This window comes from Alligator mississippiensis, chromosome 5 (assembly GCF_030867095.1).
Source record: "Alligator mississippiensis isolate rAllMis1 chromosome 5, rAllMis1, whole genome shotgun sequence".
NCBI lineage: Eukaryota > Metazoa > Chordata > Crocodylia > Alligatoridae > Alligator > Alligator mississippiensis.
The window spans coordinates 138,009,212-138,015,211 of record NC_081828.1 but is presented as its reverse complement, the minus strand read 5'-3'; the positions used below and the strand labels follow the sequence as shown (position 1 = coordinate 138,015,211).

Here is a 6,000-nt window from a genome sequence, read left to right as displayed (position 1 = left end):
AACCCTTGGGCAGGAAGAAACACCACATTCTTCACACTCCGAACAGGTCAAGAGATCCAAGAGGACCCAGAGGAGGAGGCGACGAGTGCTCGTCATAGGCGACTCCATCCTGAGAGGTATGGAAGGGCCCATCTGTCGCCAGGACCCCTCAGCACAAGAGGTATGCTGCCTCCCTGGAGCAAAGATTCGGGATGTGACGGAGGTAATCCAGGCCAGGATCAAGTCCACCGATTACTACCCCATGGTCCTAGTCCATGTGGGTACTAATGATGCAGCCAGGAGAACCCCCGATCACCTGATGGTGGACTACACTGCTCTGGGCGGCGTGCTGAAGGAGTTCGGTGCACAGGTGGTATTCTCTTCCATCCTACCAGTGAACGGACGCGGAAGACGGCATGAGAACTGCATCCGAGAGACCAACTGGCGGCTTCGGCAGTGGTGTCTCGAGGCAGGCTTCGGCTTCCTGGACAACGACCCGCACATCACGACGAGGGACATGCTCAGCTGGGATGGGCTTCACCTGTCCCCCAAAGGTAAGCGTGTGTTTTCTTCTAGGTTGGCAGATCTCCTCTGGCGGGCTTTAAACTAGGCTCGTCGGGGGGAGGGGAAGATGAGGGCGGGGAAAGCTGTGGACCACCAAACCATGTGGCTCCCACAAGGACAGCCCAGCCTGAAGAAAGAGAGCATTGGGAACCTGAAAGCCATGGGGAGGCCAGCACTATGGCACAGGTAAGAAACGAGAAGGTAAGAATCAAAGGGCCCCTTGGGACTCGGAGTGGGGGGGGCAGCAAAGGCACCAGTCTCAGGGCTCAAGTGCCTATATACTAATGCTAGGAGCATGGGAAACAAGCAGGATGAACTAGCGCTCCTGCTTGCACTAAACACCTATGACTTAGTGGGGCTAACGGAAACCTGGTGGGATTCATCCCATGACTGGGTGGTACATATTGAGGGCTATAGATTGTACAGAAAGGACAGGGTGGGGAAGAAAGGGGGAGGGGTTGCGCTCTATGTCAGTGAGCAATATACATCAACCCTCATCAAGACGGAATCCAAGGATGAGGAAGTAGAAGGATTGTGGGTTAGGCTACATGGGGGGCAAGGAGAAAGGGATTTGGTGGTAGGGGTCTGCTACAGACCCCCACATCAAGGGGAAGAAAGAGATTCGGGGCTCCTGAGGCAAATCTCGGAGACCATAAAAGCTAAAGAGGCGGTAGTCATGGGGGACCTAAACTACCCGGACATCTGCTGGGAGTCACAGACAGCAAAGTGCCACTGCTCACGCAGGTTTCTAACCTGTGTACAGGACCTCCACCTGACTCAGGAGGTACACGGTCCCACTAGGGGGAATGCCATACTGGATCTGGTATTGGCAACGGGAGATGACATGGTAGCGGACCTCCAGATCGGTAGCCATCTGGGGGACAGTGATCACCTAATAATAGAATTCACCATAAGACGGCGAGTGGGTAAGGTAACTAGTAGGGTGAAAGTGCTAGACTTTAGGAAAGCTGATTTCAATGAACTCAGGCGATTAGTCAAGGACGCACTGCAGAGTAGGAGATTTGAAGAGATGGAAGCCCAAGAAGGGTGGCTGTGCCTTAAGGAAACGATCCTTCGGGCACAAAGCAAGATGATCCCTGAGCGAGGCAAAAGAGGGAAAGGGGCCAGGAGGCTTCCCTGGCTGACCAGAGAAATCCAGGGCAGCCTAAGGGACAAAAGGGGAGCGCATAAAAAGTGGAAACAGGGAGAGATCACCAAAGACGAATATACCTCCTCTGCTCGTGCTTGTAAGGAGGCAGTTAGATGGGCCAAAGCTACCATGGAGCTGAGGATGGCAACCCAAGTAAAAGACAACAAGAAATTGTTTTTTAGATATATAGGGAGTAAAAGGAAGACCCAGGGAGGAATAGGACCCCTGCTAAATGGGCAGAAACAATTGGTGATAGACAGGGGGGACAAGGCTGAACTCCTCAATGAGTTCTTTGCCTCAGTGTTCCTAAGTGAGGGGCACGACAAGTCTCTCACTGGGGTTGTAGAGAGGCAGCAGCAAGGCGCCAGACTTCCATGCGTAGACCCTGAAATGGTGCAGAGTCATTTGGAAGAACTGGATGCCTTTAAGTCAGCAGGCCCGGATGAGCTCCATCCAAGGGTGCTGAAGGCACTGGCCGACATCATTGCAGAGCCACTGGCGGGAATATTTGAACGCTCGTGGCACATGGGCCAAGTCCCGGAGGACTGGAAAAGGGCCAACGTGGTCCCCATTTTCAAAAAGGGGAGGAAGGAGGACCCAGGCAACTATAGACCTGTCAGTCTCACCTCCATCCTTGGCAAAGTTTTTGAAAAAATTATCAAGGCTCACATTTGTGAGAGCCCGGCAGGACAAATTATACTGAGGGGAAATCAGCACGGGTTCGTGGCAGGCAGATCGTGCCTGACCAATCTAGTCTCTTTTTATGACCAGGTTACGAAACGCCTGGACACAGGAGGAGGGGTGGATGTCGTATACTTAGACTTCAGGAAGGCCTTCGATATGGTATCCCACCCCATACTGGTGAACAAGTTAAGAGGCTGTGACTTGGATGACTACACAGTCCGGTGGGTGGCGAACTGGCTGGAGGGTCGCACCCAGAGAGTCGTGGTGGATGGGTCGGTTTCGACCTGGAAGGGTGTGGGCAGTGGGGTCCCGCAGGGCTCGGTCCTTGGACCGATACTCTTTAATGTCTTCATCAGTGACTTGGACGAGGGAGTGAAATGTACTCTGTCCAAGTTTGCAGATGACACAAAGCTATGGGGAGATGTGGACACGCTGAAGGGCAGGGAACAGCTGCAAGCAGACCTGGACAGGTTGGACAAGTGGGCAGAAAACAACAGAATGCAGTTCAACAAGGAGAAATGCAAAGTGCTGCACCTAGGGAGGAAGAATGTCCAGTACACCTACAGCCTAGGGAATGACCTGCTGGGTAGCACGGAAGTGGAAAGGGATCTTGGAGTCCTAGTGGACTCCAAGATGAACATGAGTCGGCAGTGTGACGAAGCCATCAAAAAAGCCAATGGCACTTTATCGTGCATCAGCAGATGCATGACGAATAGGTCCAAGGAGGTGATACTTCCCCTCTATCGGGCGCTGGTCAGACCGCAGTTGGAGTACTGCGTGCAATTCTGGGCGCCGCACTTCAAGAGGGATGCGGATAACCTGGAGAGGGTCCAGAGAAGGGCCACTCGTATGGTTAAGGGCCTGCAGACCAAGCCCTATGAGGAGAGACTAGAGAAACTGGATCTTTTCAGCCTCCGCAAGAGAAGGTTCAGAGGCAACCTTGTGGCTGCCTATAAGTTCATCACGGGGGCACAGAAGGGAATTGGTGAGTATTTATTCACCAAGGCGCCCCCAGGGGTTACAAGAAATAATGGCCACAAGCTAGCAGACAGCAGATTTAGATTGGACATTAGGAAGAACTTCTTCACAGTTCGAGTGGCCAGGGTCTGGAACGGGCTCCCAAGGGAGGTGGTGCTCTCCCCTACCCTGGGGGTCTTCAAGAGGAGGTTAGATGAGCATCTAGCTGGGGTCATCTAGACCCAGCACTCTTTCCTGCTTATGCAGGGGGTCGGACTCGATGATCTATTGAGGTCCCTTCCGACCCTAACATCTATGAATCTATGAATCTATATTACCTTTTTGTCTAACATGCAGTGCACAAATACTCTTGGTTGCAATCATGTTCCCATTATATGCTCTAAGTTTCACTTTCTTATAGTACACCAGTTTAGTTTTCATTTTTTGAATAACGTATTCTAGTATTATGTTAACCTGTGCCCCTGTATCTAATTTAAAAGTTACCATTAGTCCATTGGTGTCTAGGGTGATTGTCCAATCCTCAGAAGCATTAACTTCTTCTTGCATTGTGCCAATGAGGAATTCTTCCTTTTCCTTGTTGCATAGAGCATGGAATTGCTGTTTCTTGTGTGGTGCATGCTGCTCCTTTGTGCAAACTCTTGCAAAGTTATTGAATCCTTTGCATTTGTTGCAGTGATTACCAAATGCAGGACATTGCATAGGTTTGTAGTAACCCCCACAGCATCTGCAGGTGACCATTGTTTCCTCAAGTAATTCTCTTTGGCCTCCTCTTGTCTGCTTCATAGTGAGCTTCTCCTTTCTGTATTGTTTGGGTGTTGCCTTAGGGTTTTGCAATCTTGTAATCCTGTTTAGTTCAGCTTGTTATGCTTTTTCGTCCAGCTTCTTCAGCCTGGCATTTATCATCTCAGCTGCTTGGCACAGTCTAACTGCCTTTCCAAATTAAGCGCAGGACCCTCTAGCAGTCTTTCCCGAGGTTTGTATCCCTCATCCCCAATACTATTTGGTCTCTGATCATGGATTCTTTTAGGTCTCCAAAGTTGCATGTCTGGCTCAACAGTCTGAGGTCTTTGACAAAGTCCTCTATTGTCTCACATTCTTTCTGCTGTCTCACGTGGAAATTATATCATTCAAAGGTTTCATTTTGTTTGGGTATACAATATTCCTCAGACTTTTTTATTACTGTGCCATAGCTTTTCTGTTCTGCTTCTGACAGTTGTAGGCTATTATAAAAAGACAGAGTTCTCAGCCTGCTATATTTTTTTAAAAAATGCTACCTTGAGTGGATCTTCCTTTTCCATAGCCCCACTGGTCATCATATATATGGTGAAGCTCTGCTTAAATTTCTTCCAGTTTTCTTCTGCATTGCTAGACAGCTTTAACTCTTCTGCAATTCTGAGATGCTCTATTTTTCTGTCTTTCTTTATACCCCACTCCTGGTACCATGTGTTATTCTCAAAAGAAAGCAATTAAACTTATAGAACAATAACGCTTGTTTATTCAGAGATCCTTCTTACCCTACTGATCTGCTGTTTCCTTCGGTTCCCTCCTGCAGTCCCCAGGCCCATGTAACAACTTATACATAACAGTGTTAAAGGTATAAACACAGTATAAACTATGGCCCAAACTAATCAGAACTTGGTGATAAGTACTTGCACATTTTTAACTACAACTGTAATTTATTTTAGATTGGATGTCTATATAGGCTATAGTCTGGATCACACAATCCTAACGTTGCTCTTTGTCAGTACTTTTAATATGGTCTTTTCACTGAAGTTCATAATGTGCTTTATGTTGTAGAGGTCATAAAGAGATAAGGTCCATCAAGAAATACCAGGAAGGCTTACCATATGGCATAAAGTTGATTCAATCAGCTATTAAATAAAAGTGCCAAAAGAGCCCCACTAAATGGCCCGATCTCTTTGGACATTGTGCGAGCTGGGTCCAACTAACCTCTTTTGGGCATGCACTGGGCTCAGCATGGGAGTGCAGCAAGTTTGAAGTAAAGTGCCTTTTTTGGGGGGGTGGGATCACATCTGCAAACAAATCTGGAAAACTATGGTAGCTGTGGTCCAGTTGTAGACTTTCCCCAATATCTTCTCTAATGTCCAAGACATATGATGCCTCTTGGCTGTTATTATTAGTGAACATTGGCTCAATGGCCATAGGTACATTGAACCATTAATATTCATCTCTTTTTTCCCCTATTTCTCTACTGATTTTTGGTTGACTGTTTGTTTTGTTTTCTTGTACTGGGGATAATTGGCTTATATTTGACCCATATAAGATTGAAGTAATGCTTCTGAACTGTAGGAAATATTTTGAAGAACCTGCAGTTCTATTATTCATGGACTGAAGCTACCACTCATGAAGCTACTGCTCTTCTCAGCCGGACTGGCTGACCTGCTCCACCAGGCTTTAAACTAAGCCTGCCTGGGGATGGGAGGACTACTGCCACTGCTGGCCCACTGAGCAACCCTTACAAAGCCAGCAGGCCAAGGCACTCAAAGGAGCCCACCCCTGCCCCAGCCCTGGAATGAACTGTAAGCAAGGCAGGGGCCCCCAAAGGAACAATTGTGTGCCTATACACAAATGCCAGGAGCTTGGGGAATAAACAGGAGGAACTTGTCCTCCTGCTAAACACAAAT

At 48.3% G+C, this 6,000-nt stretch overlaps 1 protein-coding gene across 1 annotated transcript in view; it reads left to right on the top strand.

The window, feature by feature from the left end:
• The first annotated feature begins 364 nt into the window (after window positions 1-364).
• Window positions 365-6,000, top strand: part of TMEM108 (transmembrane protein 108) — a 292,926-nt gene continuing 287,290 nt past the window's right edge. The window contains exon 1 of the mRNA XM_059728773.1: window positions 365-533. The gene's annotated coding sequence lies outside the window, so the exon portion shown is untranslated. The remainder of the gene's footprint in view (window positions 534-6,000) is intronic.